Below are 19,534 nucleotides of genomic sequence, written 5' to 3'. Positions count from 1 at the left end.
AACAGGCTCACAGCACCGGATTGGTGTGCTGATGCAGACAGGAAACTTAATTTTCCTGTCTTTTTAGGAGCATAACAATCGCCTCCCGAAGCTCCACCTCTTAGAATCCCCACCAGGCTGTCACCACACAAACAAATCCCGGCCTCCCGGCCAGGCTGGGTGTCACACAGATGGCGGCGCAGCGGGAGGTTGCAAAAGCCCTCCCTGCACCGCATAGTGATCCAGCCTCTCCCCTGCGGCATGCGCACATTGCCCCGGTGACAGATAGGAGTGGGGTGCCAGCCGGTGAGTAGCTGCAACTGGGTCACTCTGCTCATTTAAAATTTAGTGTGATGATTGATGATCAATCATCATTACCCTTCATCGGCTCTTGTCTTCTGCCTCAGCTCACCTTTACAGCGCAGCCGTGTGCTCAGTCAGTCAGTGTGTCTTCTGTGTTGACACACTGACCGCGACGCAGACCCTCCTCTGCTGTCTTTATAATGGCATTAAAGGGAGCCAGGAGGAGGTAGGCAGGAGACAGAGATGTCCTGTTTAATCAGGCATTCTCTTGGTGAACAGCCTGACTGGAACCAGGACTCCCTAAATACCAATGGAGTGTGAGGTATGTGAATAAATTTGATTGAATGCTAACAAAAACTACCTGTTAAATCTGTAAAAATTGTAATTAAATAATGACCTCCATTAATTGAGCACTGATTATCTACCTATCTATATCATATCTATCTCATATCTATCTATCTCATATTTATCTATCAATCTCATATCTATCTATCGATCTCATATCTATCTATCGATCTCATATCTATCTATCGATCTCATATCTATCTATCGATCTCAAAATAATAGGTGGAAGACATTTATTTGCTGGTGTCAACTAAAATCTCCACTTTGTGCAATGGCAGTTAGTTTTACTTTTTACTCCTGTCCTAGTGTAATAAAAAATAAAATAAGTAATGAATCAGTTGATAGACATGTAGGAGCAACCCAGTACTCATGCTGGAAGCCATAGTACTTCTTTAACATCTACTAAAGAAGGTCTAGGGAAGAGTAAAATTCAGGGCACCTTCTATCTAAACAGTATTTCACAATCTTAAATCTATGTCATATCTATCTATCTCATATCTATCTATCTCATATCTATCTATCTATATATCTATCTATATATCTATCTATGTCATATCTATCTATCTCATATCTACAGTCAGGTCCATAAATATTGGGACATTGCCAGAATTTTCATATTTTGGCCTCTATTCACCACCACAATGGCTTTGAAATGAAACAAACAAGATGTGCTTTAACTGCAGACTTTCAGATTTAATTTGAGGGTAATTACATCCAAATCAGGTGAACGGTGTAGGAATTACAACGGTTTCTATTTGTGCCTCCCACTTTTTAAGGGGCCAAAAGTAATGGGACAAACTAAACAATCCTAAATCTAACTTTCACTTTTTAATACTTTGTTACAAATCCTTTGCAGACAATTACAGCCTGAGGTCTGGAACGCATAGACATCACCAGACGCTGGGTTTCATCTCTGGTGATGCTCTGCCAGGCCTCTACTGCAAATGTCTTCAGTTCCTGCTTGTTCTTGGGGCATTTTCCCTTCAGTTTTGTCTTCATCAAGTGAAATGCATGCTCAGTCGGATTCAGGTCAGGGGATTGACTAGGCCATTGCATAACATTCCACTTTTTAGCCTTAAAAAACTCTTTAGTTGCTTTTGCAGTATGCTTCAGGTCATTGTCCATCTGCACTGTGAAGCGCCGTCCAATGAGTTCTGAAGCATTTGACTGAATATGAGCATATAATATTGCCCAAAACACTTCAGAATTCATTCTGCTGCTTTTGTCAGCAGTCACATCATCAATAAATACAAGGGAACCAGTTCCATTGGCAGCCATACATGCCCACGCCATGACACTACATGTTTCACTGATGAGGTGGTATGTTTTGGATCATGAGCAGTTCCTTTCCTGCTCCATACTCTTCTCTTCCCATCACTCTGGTACAAGTTGATCTTTGTCTCATCTGTCCATAGGATGTTGTTCCAGAATTGTAATGGCTTTTTTAGATGTTTGGCAAACTCTAATCTGGTCTGTCTGTTTTTGTGGCTCACCAATGGTTTACATCTTGTGGTGAACCCTCTATATTCACTCTTGTGAAGTCTTCTCTTGATTGCTGACTTTGACACATATACACTTACCTCCTGGAGAGTGTTCTTGATTTGGCCAACTGTTGTGAAGGGGTTTTTCTTCACCAGGGAAATAATTCTTCTGTCAACCACAACAGTTGTTTTCCGTGGTCTTCCGGGTCTTTTGCTGTTGCTGAGCTCTCCGGTGCGTTCTTTCTTTTTCAGAATGTTCCAAACAGTTGATTTGGCCACACCTAATGTTTTTGCTATCTCTCTGATGGATTTGTTTTGATTTTTCAGCCTAATGATGGCTTGCTTCACTAATAGTGACAGCTCTTTGGATCTCATATTGAGAGTCGACAGCAACTGATTCCAAATGCAAATGTCACACCTAGAATCAAGTCCAGACCTTTTACCTGCTTAATTGATAATGAAATAACGAGGGAATAGCCCAGACCTGTCCATGAAATAGCTTTTGAGTTGATAGTCCCATTACTTTTGGCCCCTTAAAAAGTGGGAGGCACATATAGAAACCATTGTAATTCCTACACCGTTCACCTGATTTGGATGTAATTACCCTCAAATTAAATCTGAAAGGCTGCAGGCAAAGCACATCTTGTTTATTTAATTTCAAAGCCATTGTGGTCGTGAATAGAGGCCAAAATATGAAAATTCTGTCAATGTCTCAATATTTATGGACCTGACTGTATCTATCTCATATATATCTATCTAATATCTATATATAACTATCTAATATCTATATCTATCTATCTAATATCTATATCTATCTATCTCGTATCTATCTATCTCATATCTATCTATCTCATATCTATCTATCTATATATCTCATATCTATATCTATCTCATATCTATCTAATATCTCTATCTATCTAATATCTCTATCTACCTAACATCTCTATCTACCTAATATCTCTATCTATCTATCTATCTATCTATCTGCATGGGCGTGCTCCTGTCCCCCTCTCCCACCAGGACATAGAGTATTAAATAATAATTCCACTTCCATTAATTGAGCATTGATTTTATATATATATATATATATATATATATATCCATATATCCATAAAGGCGGCCCTCACGACGGCTTGAAATATGGCAAGAACCCTGTTGTATGGATCAACGTTTCAGGGTCTTTAATGGCCCTTTCGTCAGGATATAAAAAAAATATGTTATATCCTGATGAATGGGCCATTAAAGACTCTGAAACGTTGATCTACACAACGGGGTTCTTGTCATATTTCAAGCCGTCGTGAATGCCTCCTCTATGGATATATATATGCTCTCACCTAGAGAGGTAACTTGGAGGGCACCGGATGCAATTTACTGCATTGCAGCTTGGGAGTGCCGGCTATCTGTTCTATATATGTATATATAATGAAAATGCAATAAAAACCCTGTTTTGGCGTTACCCTACAGAAGTCTACATGGGCATCTACCTCATCGCGCTAGTGTGAGTGATCAGATCGGATCCCTCCCAGCATCCCCGTGGCCACCGCATCACTCTGCAAATGCGCAGATGTACTCCCGGGTCATAAACCCAGAAGTCCAGGGTGCAGCGCCGATCACAAAGGACAGCTCTTATTGGAAGAGCTGTCCTCTGCAGTACTGATCGCATGTGTTAGTGCATATGCGATCAGTACAAATGCAATGTCTGGTATGTACCACCATGTGTTAGTGCATCCCACCCTCTGTACAGACCACACACATACATAACTAGTCACACTTCCGTGGCATTGGACACACCCCCGGCGGCAGCATACAATAGGCCCTTCATAAATTTCAGCTCCAGGCCCATGTGGACCTTAATCTGGCACTGCTAATAGGCCCATTGCAGAAGCCAGGCCAAACACAGACAGGCATCTTCTGTAACCTCACATTCAACACCTTTTCACTCATGGTCTAGTTGAGTCACCTTTAAAATAGGAAAATCAGTGCATATAAAGAAAACTAATGGGGCCCATCCATCAGCAATGGATTGCCGCGATCCTGCGATGCAGCAACCTGGCATCGCAGAAATCCAACATGTTGTATTTTGACGATTTGACGATCGCGATAAAAAAATTATCGTGATTGTCAAATCAGGGACATTTAACATGTAATATTTCAGTGATCCTGCAACGGATTGCTGACCATCGATGTTGGCCGGCCGGCGTTTCCACCAGGCAGATCGGCATTTCGATCGCGTCACAGAATCGCGGAAATATCGGTCAGATGTATTGGCACCTTAAGTCTGAAGAACAACTTCTGTGTTTACAAACTTCACAGATCCATTATAATAGTTTAAGGGTGTCCAAGAGTGCTGTGTTTGAGTCTGATATTTCTGACATTGTGATCTTAGAGAAGCCTCTTTTCACCATTTCTCTGCAAATATTAGGATGGGTAGCAGTACAATTAATGATTATGACATAAAAATTAAGAATAGTATTTTGGAAGTGCAACCGGATGATGGGGATATTTGTGTATCTGATGCTAATGAGGATGTTGATGATGAATTTGTTGGACAAGAAGAAGTTGATAACATTCAGGAGGATGATGTTCTATGTTTCAAAATAAGTCAGCCATCAGTGCCAAAAGTTCCTGCTAGTGATGATAGGAAGAAGCACATTGTCATGCCTGGGCATAAGAAAAACCACTTCTTCTGTGTATACACATTTTTACCTAAATCTTGACCATATTTGTCAAGGCATCTGTGGCATTTGCAATGCCAAAGTAAGTAGAGGTAGAGACATTAACTATCTAGGCACCTCCTCCCTTTTATGTAATTTGCTAATTATTTAGCAAAATATGGAAAATCATATATATCAAGCAGTCCATTATCAAATACCAGCAGCATGGATAGATCCAAGCACATGCAACTTCCACCACCAACACCTTCATCATCAACCTCCACATTTATGATAAGAGGTAGTCCTGCACCCAATTTGGAAAAGTTAACTGACTCCTCTGCAATCCAGGAGTCCCAAGAAGAATCCTTGCATGCTAGTGCTGCTCCTGATGGAGGTAAATCTTCATCACAGAAGGGCAACAAGAAGCCTAGTAGTTTGAAATAACAATTAACTGTTAAACAATCATTTGCAAGAGGGACCATATATGACAGCCACCATCCTGTTGCACAACCGATCACTAAATCCTTGGTGTCTATATTATGATCAGATCTGCATCCAATATCCACTACTGATGCATCTGGTTTTAGCAAATTAGATGAGCTCATGAGTCAATGCTACCAAACTCCATCTCAATTCTATTTTGCCAGTACAGCAATTTCAAACCTGCACCAGGACATTAAAAAAAGTTATTCTTGGATTACAAAATGCCATTGTACCTACTATCCATTTAACTACTGGTCAAACTACAGATTACATGATTGTAACAGCCCACTGGGGAGTGTATCACCTAAAATAGCAGCAGTATCTAACACACAACAACAGCTCATTCACAGGCAGGCAACTCTCTGTAACACTGGCTTCATTAAGAGGCATGTCAGTGTCAGTCTATGGCTTACCCCAGTAAGACTCTCCTCAGGGTTTGTACTAGAGATGTGTGCCGACCCCCGTGTTTTGGTTTTGAATCTGGATCTACCTTGGTTTTGGATCTGTATTGGTTTTGCCAAAACCTCACCTCCGTGTTTTGTTTTCGTGTTTTAGTTTTGGATCTGGATTTTTTCTTTAAAAATCATAAAAACAGCTAAAAATCACATAAAATGGGCCTATTTTTGTTCCTACAGTATAATTAACCTCAATAACATTTATTTCCAGTAATTTCCAATCAATTTTGACCACCTCACAATATTATTTGCTTCATCTAGTTAAGGCCAAAAGGTTGCATCCAGCTAGCTGGCTGACTAAGCTAAGTGACACAGTGGGAGGCACTAACATGTGGCAGTTCAGTTTCAATTTCCAAAACAGATACAGTGTGTTATACAGTGTGGGTTGGATACACCAATAGTGCACTTACTGTGACAGCAGTGTTGGCAAAGCGGGGATGCTGACGGTGTCCTCAGTACATGGAATGGCAGTGCTGCGGTGCTGGCAGTATCCTTAGTGAAGGGTACCGGTGATTTTGGCAGTGTGGGGGCGCCAGCTGTGTCTTTAGTGCAGGTTTGCTGTCTGTGTGAGGAGTGCTGGGGTGCCAGTGGTGTCTTCGTGCAGGTTTGCAGGCGGTGTCTTTAGAGCAGGTTTGCTGGCTGTGTCGGCAGTGCGGGGGTGCCAGCGGTGTCCTCATTGCAGGTTTGCTGACTGTGTTGGCAGTGCAGGGGTGCTGGTGGTGTCCTCAGTGTGGGAGTGTCGGCAGTGTGGGGGTCGCTGACAATGTCCTCAGTATGTTGGGCAGCAGTGCAGGAGTGTTGGCTGCGGTGGTATCGGCAGCGGGGGATGCTGCCAGTGGGGGTGCTGGTGGTGTCAGCATCGGGGGGTGCCGGCAGTTTCAGGCGGCGGGGGATGGTGGGCGCCATTTATTTTTCCTCTTTTGTGTTGTTTTCAATGGGCTTAATGCTGATTGGCTAAGAGCCGTGACAGACGGCTCTCTTAGCCAATCAGCATTAAACCCGCTCAAAACAAAACCTCGCAACTCGACAGAGGGGTCGCAAGGTGTTGCCTCGGGTCAGGGATTCGGGGCAGGCAGGGAGAACCGAGCTGCACTCTGATCGCCCCTGGTCCCCGAAATTCTCAGAGATCCCAACATGCTCATCTCTAGTTTGTACTTTCCGATAATTCAAGAAACATTGTACAAGCATTACAACTGGGTGAATTTGAACACTTTCCATGTTTTGTGCACACAATAAACTGGGTAATTCAGAATTTATAAAAAAAATTACAGGGACATGCAGGGGATGCTGTTCATGGCCAGTAAAAGTTTTTTGCATATTCAACATTCAGCAACCGAAAGTAGAAGATTGCAGCAGCTGCAACAACAAGCCATGAGATAAAGAGAGGGGGTGGCATATTACCTTAGTCTAGGACAGTAGAGAATACTCTCTGTTTTATGCAAGCTACTGAAACCATTTGAAATTGTAACCAATGAAGTGAATTCAGAGACTGTGTGACATATTGTGAAATGGGGGCCTTACTGTGTGTTTAACACATTTGTGGTGCTGGAATTATTTACACATTGTCCTTTTTAATTGCATCACCAGCATCATATTGCCAATTTTATTGATAGGGGCCCCCTAAGTTAGTTGCCCTGGGACCACCACACAACTTTATCCAACCTTGTCTGCCACTGCAGAGCCACTATGTTTCCTAGATGTACTAAATCCTTTTACACTGCCATGTGTTTGTGCTAATGCTCTGTCACTTTGTTTAGTAAGTGAGCTTACTGCAGCCTTTGGTCAATATTGGCAAAAATAATATTGTGAGCTGTGAGGTGGTCAACATTGACTGTAAATTAATGTTACTGCAGTTAATAATACTGTAGGAACAAAACCTGGTCCAAATTACATACATTTCTAAAGAAAACCAAAACATTTGAGGGCAGTTTTTCCAAAACTAAAATCAAAACCAAATCACAATGAAGATTTAGATCCAAAACAGGGGGTCTGTGCACATCTGTAATTATTGTCCATTCCACTTTACCTCCCATTTATGTCAATTACAATAATTTAATCTCAAATACCACTTAATTACAAGATTACAATAATAATTGAATGGTGTGCTGACAATCTAATGGGTTTAGTATATTTTGTCAACAATCATCATATCATAATGTCGACATGAGAATGTTGACATGATAGTATAGTTGATAGGCAGAATGTATACTGTACGAGCTTGGCATGCTGACATTTTCCATGTTTACATGATAAGAATGTCGATAAAAATGTCCTGTTTGGTGACTTACCTGGTACAGTGGGTCTGGCGTCTCTAGCTATGTCTTCTGGGATCAATGGTCAGCTGATGAGGACTGATCCTGTGGTGCTTCCAGCAGTAAGTATCCCTAACCCCTAACACTAACCCTCCACCTAGTGTTTAAATCTAACTACCCGTCCAACACATAACCTTTAACCTTATCTCCCATAGCCTAACCCTAAACCCTCCATGGCAACCTAATGGTAACCCTCCAGTCTGTGCAGAATGTTGACATTTACAAGTGATGTGGACACAAGCAGGTGTGAACATGTTGCATGTTGACATTTCAGCAATGTCGACATCATAACTGACAACATTTTGATGTCGACATTATGATTGTCAACATCAAATGCATTCCCAATTTAATTTGTTTTGCAGACCCATATTCCCATGCATCTGTCCTGGCATCCATGTTATACTGCATTGTGCTCTATGTGATAGACAGGGGTGCCGAGAGAGGGGGGGAGCGGGTACTAATTACCCAGGCACTGCTGTGTGTTGGGCTGCACTGGGAAACTGCTCGTGGCTGCTAAAAAGCAGCCACAGAAGTCTCTTATGCTGGTGTGGGCAGCAATCAAGCTGATCGCACCCCCCACTGGTTATGCGCCGGGCTGATGGGGCTCACTGTTCCCCCCTTGCCAGTGCACAGCGCCGCAAAACTTATTTTTTTACCTAAGGGGGCGTAGCCACGAATACCGCAATTAGGCCACACCACCTTTTACCAGGGCCCAGCGCGGCACTTGGCAGGCCTGGTGATAGAACATTATAATGTACAGTAACTTAGGCAGCGGCAATGTAACTTTTTGTTTGTAACATCATATGACTGCCAATGGTTTTGTTCAAATTAAAATATGTGTTCTAAAGAATGATGTACCCTCTACGGCATAAAAAATAATAGAAGTCAAAGAATCCACAATCATAATTATTTAGTAATAATTTGTGGCAATAACAGAAATGTATTATTTTAAAAGTATATAGTACAATATTTAATTAATATTTTAAATGGCTCCTGCACCCCCAGCTTTTTATATATAGCGGAATATATATATATATATATATATATATATATATATATATATATATATATATATATGGTTCCCTTCAGAAGTCACTGATGTGGGAAGAACATCATTCTTTCACCTACTACAAACGTGCGCACGCACTACGAACGCAGTGCGCATATCCGCTCGGGGGTGCACGCATCTGTCTATTAATTTCCTTGTTATGAAGTGGTGCATATTACCTACAAAAAAGTCACAAAATATTAAAATATTTAAATACATATATACTGTATAATTAGTGAGTATTACAAAAAGCTTTAGGAGTTAATCATGCACTCTTACAATAAGCTTAGCCACAAAGATTTACATAAAAGATAAACAACATGGAAAGCAAAAAAGAACATTTGGTAGATATGAACTTAAGCCACTTAGTAGTCACCTGCAGTTCTAAATTCAAGGTAACTCCGCACATAAGAAATATTTACTGTTTTATACACGATCACAATCTTGTATGCATTTATTGCCCGTATTGAATCTGAAAACAAGATTGGAGTCACTCTGTCATATATCTGCTGTCACTGGCAAAATAGGCTCAGAAACATGATTAAATGGTTCTGGTAAAAAAACAAAAAATCAGCAGAGACAATAAAACAACAGAGAGTTGGGCATCTTATCATTTTAAATAACTTTGGCATTTTCCACTTTTGTATTATAGGAACATAGCCTGGCACTAATTTTAATTTTACTTATTTTTAAAGAAAAGCAGACATTAGCTGAAAAGAACACAAAACAGGATGGATGATCTGTGAACTACAATATATGGACTAGAATCAATACGTTATCCATTTGTATTACAAATAATGATCATTTACCTGCACCTGTACAAAATTATATTCTGCAATAAGAAAGTGATATTGTAAATAATACATTGTAATTATCTACTACCTTTTCTGTATTTGTAGCAAATTCTGATTTGGATTATGAAAGTGCTATAATAAATAATACATGATAATTATCTATCACCATGTCTGTGTCCCATATGGTGATGGCTTCATCAGTCCCCTCATTCAAGATCCAGCCTCTTCTTATCTCAGCTGTGTCACACATTGTGGTCCAGGTCCACGTTACCGGGTCTGGCGGTGTCAGTTTACTGCCATCTGGGTCCTTGCTGGCCGCCTGCGACCTCCCTGAGACTTGTGGTCACTTATCTGCAACTTGCAGTTCCTGCTGTTTTGCTGTTCTGCATCATGGGTACTGCCATCTTAGATAGTATCACATGATAAACAAGTCAACAACGGTTACATGATTCATTCAGCCTATCAGTTCCTAGGGGGGTCCCGTGCCCTATATTTGTTCCATGGGAGTGTTAGGGACCTGCCTGATAGAGGTCACCTGGATGTGGTGGGCAGGCCCATAATTATGGCCATTATTATGCAAAGAACCTCTTTGATGCTATTAAGCAGTTATATTATTAGGTTCAGCATGGTTAGAGTGTGCACTTGCATATGTCTCTTTATGCTTACAGCACTACAAGTCTCAGCAGGTAGCACCTCACAACAGACCTCATTCAGAGTCGGTCGTTGCGGCCGCTCGGTCGTAAGGTAAAAGGGGCCGGATATGCAAATAAAGCGCTCGCAAGTTGCGTCGTTAAGATGGGATCGTTAGATGGACAAGAGAGTGGAGGATGCGGCCGTAAGACTAAAAACACGCCCCCTTCTCATTCGCAATACACGTCATCTCCGGGCATATAAGGATTAATCGAGACCATCGGGAACCATCGGAGCTGGTCGTAGAGCTTAAGGTTGACCATACCCTCTCTTAAGCACTACGATCAAGTCAGTGTCAAAACCTCCCATGTCACATGTGCCATGACACTACTTAGTTAATTATGCACTCCCATAAAATGCCATTCGCATAGTCAGGCACGCCTGCGTTCGGATCTCCACTCCCCCGTTCACAAGCACCTTCCCCTGTTACCACCCACAAACGCCTCATCCTGTCACTCAAACTAACGACCTGGCTGTGCTCAAGGAGAGAGCAATTTCTGATCGCAGTAGCTAGTTTATGCACGTGCATTGCAAATTTTACGCATGCACAGTTTAGCAAACATCGTTGGTGTACGACCGAGCACCCGCTACAACCGACTCTGAATGAGGTCCAATGTGCTTAGGGTGTGCAATCGAGGGCCCCTCCCCCTATATATTTGTACTGTGCATATGTATGTACACTGGAAGGATGAGACTCCTCCCACCTTGATTAACACCCCTCCCACTTGTTCCTGGGTGTTTTTAATTAGCAAGGAGTCCTTGCACTCCAAGACTGCACATCTAATGAGGCACACTGAGGGTAAGACCTAATATATATATATATATATATATATGCTGTGTCAGTTTTGGGACTGGTATTGAGGTGCGGGTCTCTCTGGGCTGGTGTGGCTGGACTGCTTCATAGCATCATAATGTACACTTTTTTAGTTTTTTTTTTTTTATATGTAGCACTTTATACACTTTTTATTATAACCTCCTACATAGGTAGGACTTAACACATAGGCTTTCTTTATTATTCTTTAACCCTCACTTTTAATCTCACACTAGTGTGATGCCATGGGGCGGTTCTGCTGGGTTAGCCTGGGGGGTCCCGTGCCCTATATTTTTTCAATGGGAGTGTTAGGGACCTGCCTGATAGATGTCACCTGGATGTGGTGGGCAGGCCCATAATTATGGCTATTATTATGCAAAGAACCTCTTTGATGCTATTAAGCAGTTATATTATTAGGTTCAGCATGGTTAGAGTGTGCACTTGCATTTGTCTCTTTATGCTTACAGCACTACAAGTCTCAGCAGGTAGCACCTCACATTGTGCTTAGGGTGTGCAATCTAGGGACCCTCCCCCTATATACAGTTCCTAGGGCACCCTATTTAAACTAGAAAATGCTAAATGCTCCTAGCCAGAACAATATCTCTCTCTGATGATTAGAACTCAGGCTCTTGGTTCAGTATCTGCTTCAGTTTTGCTTCACATCATTCTGCTCCAGTGCTATCTAAAATACCTGCTTCAATATTGCTTCACAGCATTCAGCTACAGTGCTACCCAGAAATTTGCTCCAATATTGCTTCAAAGCAGGGCTGCCATCAGAAATTGTGGGGCCCATAAACGACAAAATAGGCAGCCTCCCCGTGTTTCTGCAACTCCAGCCATGCAGTTTCACTCCAGTTCCAGCTGGCCCCCTTCTGTTTCTCCCCAGTCAGCCTCCTTTCTGTGTCTCTCCAGCGAGCCCCCTTCAATGTCTCCTCAGCCAGCCCCCCTACTGTGTCTCCTCAGCCAGCCCCTCTTCTGTGTCTCTCAGTCAGAACACTTTCTGTGTCTCCCCAGTCAGACCCCCTTCTATGTCTCCCCAGCCAGCCCCCCTTCAGCGGGCAGGGGTGTAGGCCAATGATGCAGTGAGCAGGCAGCAGGATTTTGGGCAGGCCCCTTCTCTGTCTGGGCCTGTGACTCTAGTCCCAGCAGTCCTCCCTTGATGGTGGCCCTGTCTGTGACCATTACATACCTTAATCTGACCTTGGATCAAGGGGGTCAAGCACATGATGCTGAGGCAGTTTTAATTCAACCTGGTCAAGTTTTTCAAGCACAATTAGCAGCAATGTATGCACCTTAGTTTGGATGAAATTTGGGCTGCCAATATTCAAAAACCCCTAGCAGCCGAGGGGACAGGGCCATCTGCTTATAAAGAGCATAACAGAGGTCAGGCCCAATATAGGCAATTTATGGCACAATGTAATTTAGAATTTCAAATGTACCCCTGCACATACATCAGTAATGAAGAAATTAGACAGAAGACAACTCTTGACTTATAAAGATAAACAAAAAGGAAATGACGCAGGTGAAAACCCCCTTTTCATTATTAACAACTCAGGACATAACAGAAACAAGGAGAAGATTTTAACAAAACACTGGCATATCCTCATGGCGGACGAAGAGATGAGACCAATTCTACCAAAGAAACCAAAGGTAGTGTACATAAGAGCACTAACCATAAGGATGACCCTTGTAAAAAGCCATCTAAAAGACAAAATAACAAAGAATGTAGGAGAGAAAATGAATACCTGGATGAGTTCAGGAATACCTGGGTTCTACAAATGCAGGGCATGTACAGCATGCAAGAAAAACAAAAAAAGTAAGGGAATGGATATAATTAATGATGGAAGCCATAATAAAATTAAAGAAGTCAAATAATTTTCAAATGGCTAATTATTTAAAATAAAAGAAAAATTTACGTGCCATACAAAGGTGTCATCTACTTACTGTACTGCCCATGTAGCCTACAGTATATAGGCAAAACAATAAGAAAACTGCATACAAGAATCCAAGAGCATCTATGCAATATTAAGAATGGGAAAGAAAATCATAGTATCCTAGCTCATTTTAAAGAGATGCTTAAAAGTAATCCACAGGAACTAAGCTTTATTGGCCTCAAAAAGTGTCTAAATAATGGAAAGGAGGTGACTTTGATCTAACATTAACTACAAAGGAAACAAGTATGATTTTAATTTAGGAACTTTAACACCAAAAGGTCTAAATATAGACTCCTTTTTTGGGGTGTGGCCTGGGAAGCATCCTGGCTGTTTTCTCTGGCTCATCGGGGTCTACCGCCCCTGCACAGCTCTTCGGAATGACTGGTGACCTTGGGCACCTTCAGTTATCACTCAGATGCTGCAAGGTCTCACTCGCTGTGGGTCCAGGAATCGGGGTCAAACTCAGCTCTGAGGCCGTGGCATGTGTTGATGGGTAATTGCTGCTTCATTCACCTGCAGCTGCATTGGAGACCGTACTCTCCACTGTCCACACTGCTGCTGCTCTGCCCACTACTCTACACTCCCTGATTCCAGGGGACCTCTTGCTCCACAAAATGCAGAGGCCTCTTGCCAACTCTAGACACAGCACACCCAGCCGCCATTTTGAGATCTCTCTTTGGCTGCACATCAGACCCTTGGGTTTGTGGGACCATGTTTTGTCCTCACTTTGCACATCTGTGGTTTGAGATCACCTTATTTACATCCATGTGAAGATATAGGTCCTGTGCCCCTGATACTCCACAAAGGCCAACAGCTCCCTCCTCACTGCTAATTTACTCATTGTGCTACTATGATCATGTAATTATTTCAAGCTGGTGCCTTTCATCTGCAACATAATACCACTGCTCACAATGTCTCCCTCGTTGGGCTGACTACCACTACACCCATGCAGTAATACCTAAGTGACTGGATATGCTAATGTCTGTCCTCTGATTACCTAGTTCTCCTCTCAGTTTCATATCATAACAATTATCTATCATCATGCCAATAAAGCGGGGGGGGGGGGTGAAACTCCTCGTCTGCCTGCTCGTATTCAATTTCCTAAGACACCTGCTTCTGGGCAAAAACCCCTACACACACACTGGTGAAGTCTTCAGGATCTTCTTTAATGCCTTTAGCTATGGGTTCCATCTCCCTGGCCAGGGTGGGCTTGGATTTAGACTCATTGGCTCCCCTCACTACTCAAACAATGCTTCAGCTGTTTACCACTTTTCACACCAATATCCTTTTGGGTATGGAAACATCGGTCCAAACACTCTTATCACCTGGAGGGCAAGATGCAAGAACTGGTGGCATCACATAACGACCTCACAGCCCACTTTGAGTTACAAGCTGAGATGGCCTCCATGCAGGACAAGCTAACAACCTCAAGAATAGAGGCAGTCCAAATTCCATTGCACCAGTAGAGCTTCAGGAATATGTTACCAAATTATTCCAGAAACTCTTCCCCTCGGTGATGGAGCAAGAATTGCTTATTGATCGAGTGCATCGTTTACCAAGGCTGAGGGGAGGATCTACTAATTTTTCCATAGGCACTCTGATGAGGATTCTTTTCTTTCATGCAAAAAAGAACATCCTAAATGTAGCTAGACTGGCTGAATGCTCTGGTGTCTTGGGTGGACAACAAATCTTCCCAGACTTGTCACCATACACTTTTGTCAGAGATTATATTTCATGCCATAACCGCTTTACTTTGAGACAATGATATTGTTGGGGATTCCCTGTCAAGATCCTTGTACTATATTACTCCTCCACCCATATGATGTCCTCAATTGAACCAGGTGTTAAATTATTGGCAGACTGGGACATTGCCTTTGCAACCACTGTTTCTGCCTCTTCAGATCACGTGTCCCCTGGCTACTATCCTTATTGTAGGAATTTACTAGGATGTCTTCAGATATTTATTTGGTTGGAGATTTTCTTAATAAGTTTTCACATTCACAGGTTCTCCAAAATTAAATTTTTTAAGTGATAGATGTTTCTTGATTTTTGTCTATCTGTCTTTTGCTCCGTATTACTCCTTTATGCTATGGATTAATGCTTTAGAGTCTGAACTCTTAGATACTCTGGGAATATCCCTTCTCTCCTTTTTGTACTCTTCCACTCTCCCTTTGTGATTCATATTTTCTATATCTGGTTCTATTACAGACACTCTCATTACGCAGGACGTAGGAGAGCGAGTCTGCACTGATTTATATCACCAGACTCGCATCCCATATATCCTGTCTAACAGCAGATGTCTATATCTTACTTCTATCTCCATGCATAGGAAGATCTCTGATCACATGGTGTTCAATGCATCAGTATAACACCCTGCAGCAGCAATTTCTCCCGAGCACAAGTGGAGAGACTTACATCTTTTGTTCTATTATTCCAATATCTACTACAACTTGAACTATATCTAGCAGAAAATCAGGAGGGGATGTGTATCCACCAATGAATATATATGGTTTACATTCAGGAATCCGTTTGTTTACAATGGGTGATCATCTAGTTATGTATGCACTAATTGCTCAATTGTCTAACCAACCTTGATTTAGATTTATCCAATAACTAATCACTGGATTCTAATTATATTCATATGACTTACCTGTTTAACAAACCTGTGCTCGTGTACCAAGGTATCAGTTCTTGCACTATCACAGGACATTATTTCATGTTTCCAGAATAATTAAGAAGGAACTTTATGTCTATTGTGTGTGCTCTAATAACCAGACTTATAACTATGTTATTACATTCCCACGTGATGATGCTATGCATGGACTTGATCTAAGAATAACATAGTGAGTTTCACCCTGAATTTCAGGGGATGAAGTCAATAGCCGCCTATATTTACACTGAAGGGTATATATTTGTGAAAATATCTATCCCTCCAAAATATATTTTCGCCACTTTATTTGACCATAGTGTCTTTATTCGTGTGTCTGACCCACTATTCTGGGTAATTGAATATGGACACATAGTTGCCCTTACCTATTTTTCTTCTTTCAGGCACACATTTCGGGACCTATTGTGGCCCGTACTCAATGTTATGGTTTGTTTGTCTGTTTTGTTGTATGTATACTAATATCTATTTCCTGGATATCATTATTTTATTGATTTAAGAATAAAAGTTATATTTTACAGTATTACTTTAGTAGGTTGAGCGCACCATAAAATAGAGTATTCTTTCTTCCTTTTTTCTTCTTTACACACAATCTACTCCCACGGTTGCACCTCCGTACAGAGACTCCATTTGGATTGGATCCAGTTATAATATTTACTTTGGAAAATACCTACTACATCCAACTTTAAAAGTAGTCCAACCAGTGCTTAGGATATCTCCTCTTTCCCCCTTTTTTCCCCTTACACATTTCAAGTTTTCACAATCACAGGTTCTCCAAAATTACATTTGTTAAGTGATAGATATGTTTCTTGATTTTTGTATATCTGTCTTTTGCTCAGTATTACTCCTTTATGCTATGGATTAATGCTTTAGAGTCTGAACTCTTAGATACTCTGGGAATTGATTTTGGTTTAATCAGTACTGTGTTTGCCTACAATGTTTGCAGCGTTATCTTTGCTTATTCCAGGTAACTGGACACATTCCATTCCCAGTCGGTTTCAATTTTAATTGTTTAGTTGTAATAGAGAATTTTCCTGCTACTATTTTATAGGATTGCTCCTACTAGAGTATGTTGTCCGGGCATGTGTTTAACATAATATTAGGTTATATAATATTTTGATTACTGCTTGGGTGGGTCCCAATTTGGTCTGCCTCCCTAATGTTTTTTTTTTGTTTTGTTGCCAAGGTTCCCCAGTTGACAAACACTATAGCCCTATTTTTTTGGGGGGCTACATGAATATTTTTATATTCTATGCCCCTATGCCCTGTTTCCCCATACTCTCTTGTTTTCTTTCCCCTCCTCCCTTGGAAATCTAGATTTGAGACTAATTACATGCCTTTATTTTTTATTACTATACTATGATTAATTTTTATTCATTAAATACCCACAGTCTTAATTTCCCCAATAAAAGGCGCCTAGCCCTAGATACATTCCATAAAGAGAAGGTGAAGGTAGTCCCTCTTCAGGAAACCCACTTTTCATCTCTAGCCCCCCTATTATGCTTAACTCCCGATGCCCTACTGCCTATTACGCCAATGGCCCCTTCAAAAGAAACAGAGTAGCCATCCTGTTCCATCGCTCGGTAAAATTTGAATTGATATCTCAGTTTGTCTTATAAAGATGGTCACTATCTCAATTTAGTAGGGAAGCTGGAAGATAGAGAGATGACTTTAGTTTCTGTGTATGCCCCTAATACATGCCAAGTGCCTTTCTTACGCAAGTTGCTAGTGACCCTTCAAACAGTTCAACAAGGTCATCTGGTACTCATTGGCAACTTAAATTTAGTGTTAGATGATAAGCTAGATAAAACACCAATTGGTTGTGGCTCTACAGAGGGACAGATCTCTTCTGGTGGCTTGCATCTTCTTCTTTCAGAGTTTGACCTATATGAGGTCTGGCGGATTCATTCCCCTTTAGTTAAAGACTATACCTATTTTTCTCATGTGTATAATTCTTAGTCATGTATTGATTTAATATTGCTTGACAATTAGACGCTGCAACACACCCGTCAATCCAACATTACTCCGGTGGTATGGTCTGACCATGCCGCAGTGACTTGGACTTGGAATTGTTCCCACTGTAAAATTCCTCCTAGGCCATGCCTATTCCCAGAATATCTGCTGTCCTCCCCTGAAGCAGTTGCAGCTTTATCTCATGCCTTATCTACCTATTTGGCGACTAACTCCCCCCTTGATATGTCAATTCTAATATTTTGGTGTTCACATAAAGGAGTGCAAATGGGTGTATCCATTCAGACAGGGTCTAGAGTACAGAGACAATCCTCAGCCTTTAGGTTTCTTTGGAAGAGCGCCTTCAGCAAGTGGAATCGTTGAATAGAACTCGACCCCCAATTGCTTACTTAAAAGGGAGTTGGTTTCTATTAGGAACCAGCTTCATAAGTTGTTTATGACTCACATGCAATCTGCATATACTAAACTGCAACAAAAATTGGGCAATTTTCTAGCTAGCAAACTTTGCGCTCATTACATTAGGAATAGAATTAAAGCTCTACGGTCTCTTTATTAAACTCTTATATTAAACCTTATATTGCTAGAGCGTTTTCTAGCTATTATGAGAAATTATATAATTTGAAATGTGATTCCTTGGTCCCCCAACCTACAGCTGCCCTATGAAAGAGGAGGACTTTGAATCCCTCAATTCCCCATAGATTGTTGAGGAAGTCTTTGGGGGTTATTAGGTATGTACACTCGGGTAAGGCTCCTGGTCCAGATGGATTCACCAACTCCTTTTATAAGAAATTTTCAGCTGACCTAGCCCCCACACTTAATAGTCTTTTTACATGCACCACTGAACATGGTTCCCTCCCCAGGGAAATGCTACCAGCTCAGATTAACAATATTCACAAACAAGGGAAAGTTCCCTCTTTATGTCAAAGCTATAGGCCGATTGTCCTGCTTAATACAGACGTGAACATTTTTTCCAAACTAATTGCTAACAGATTGTCCCAATACGTATATCCCTCAACTTATCCATCTGTATCAGGCAGGTTTTGTACAGGGTAGACAGGCATCCAATAATACCCAAAGAGTTTTTGACCTAGCCGAGCTACGCACAAAAGAGAACCATAAATCTATACTTCTTTCCCTAGACACAGAAAAGGCATCTGATCGCCTCAACTGGGATTTTCTGAATGCGGTTTTATAGAGATTTGGATTGCAGGGTGAGATAGTGACCTCTATTTCTCCACTTTATAACTGTCCTACTGCTTCCGGACTGAGTAATGGTTTTGTATTTCCAATTTTTGTAATCTCAAATGGTACTAGCCAAAGGGTGCTCCCTTTCGCCATTTATGTATGTTCTTGCTATTGAACCATTTGCTGATACTATTCGCGACTCCTTATCTTTTCCTGGTATTTGGGTAGGCACATCTCCGCACAAATTGAGTTTGTTTACAGACAATGTGATTCTTTCTATCACTGACCCTATCTCCTCTCTTCCTACACTACATAATATTATTGAGCAATATAGTGCAGTGTCCTTCTACAAACTCAACACCACCAATACTGAGGCCTTACCATTCCATTGGCTTGAAACCCTGATCAGACTGAAGACTCATTA

At 41.4% G+C, this 19,534-nt stretch overlaps 1 pseudogene; it reads right to left on the bottom strand.

Annotated features, from left to right (window-relative positions):
- Positions 1-4,926: 4,926 nt before the first annotated feature.
- The window catches only part of LOC148526818 (uncharacterized), a 37,764-nt pseudogene continuing 23,156 nt past the window's right edge, over positions 4,927-19,534 (bottom strand).

The sequence above is a fragment of the Taudactylus pleione genome, unplaced genomic scaffold (genome assembly GCF_031769625.1).
Source record: "Taudactylus pleione unplaced genomic scaffold, aTauple2 ptg000093l, whole genome shotgun sequence".
Taxonomy (NCBI): Eukaryota; Metazoa; Chordata; class Amphibia; order Anura; family Myobatrachidae; genus Taudactylus; species Taudactylus pleione.
This window is presented reverse-complemented; position numbering and strand designations above follow the sequence as displayed.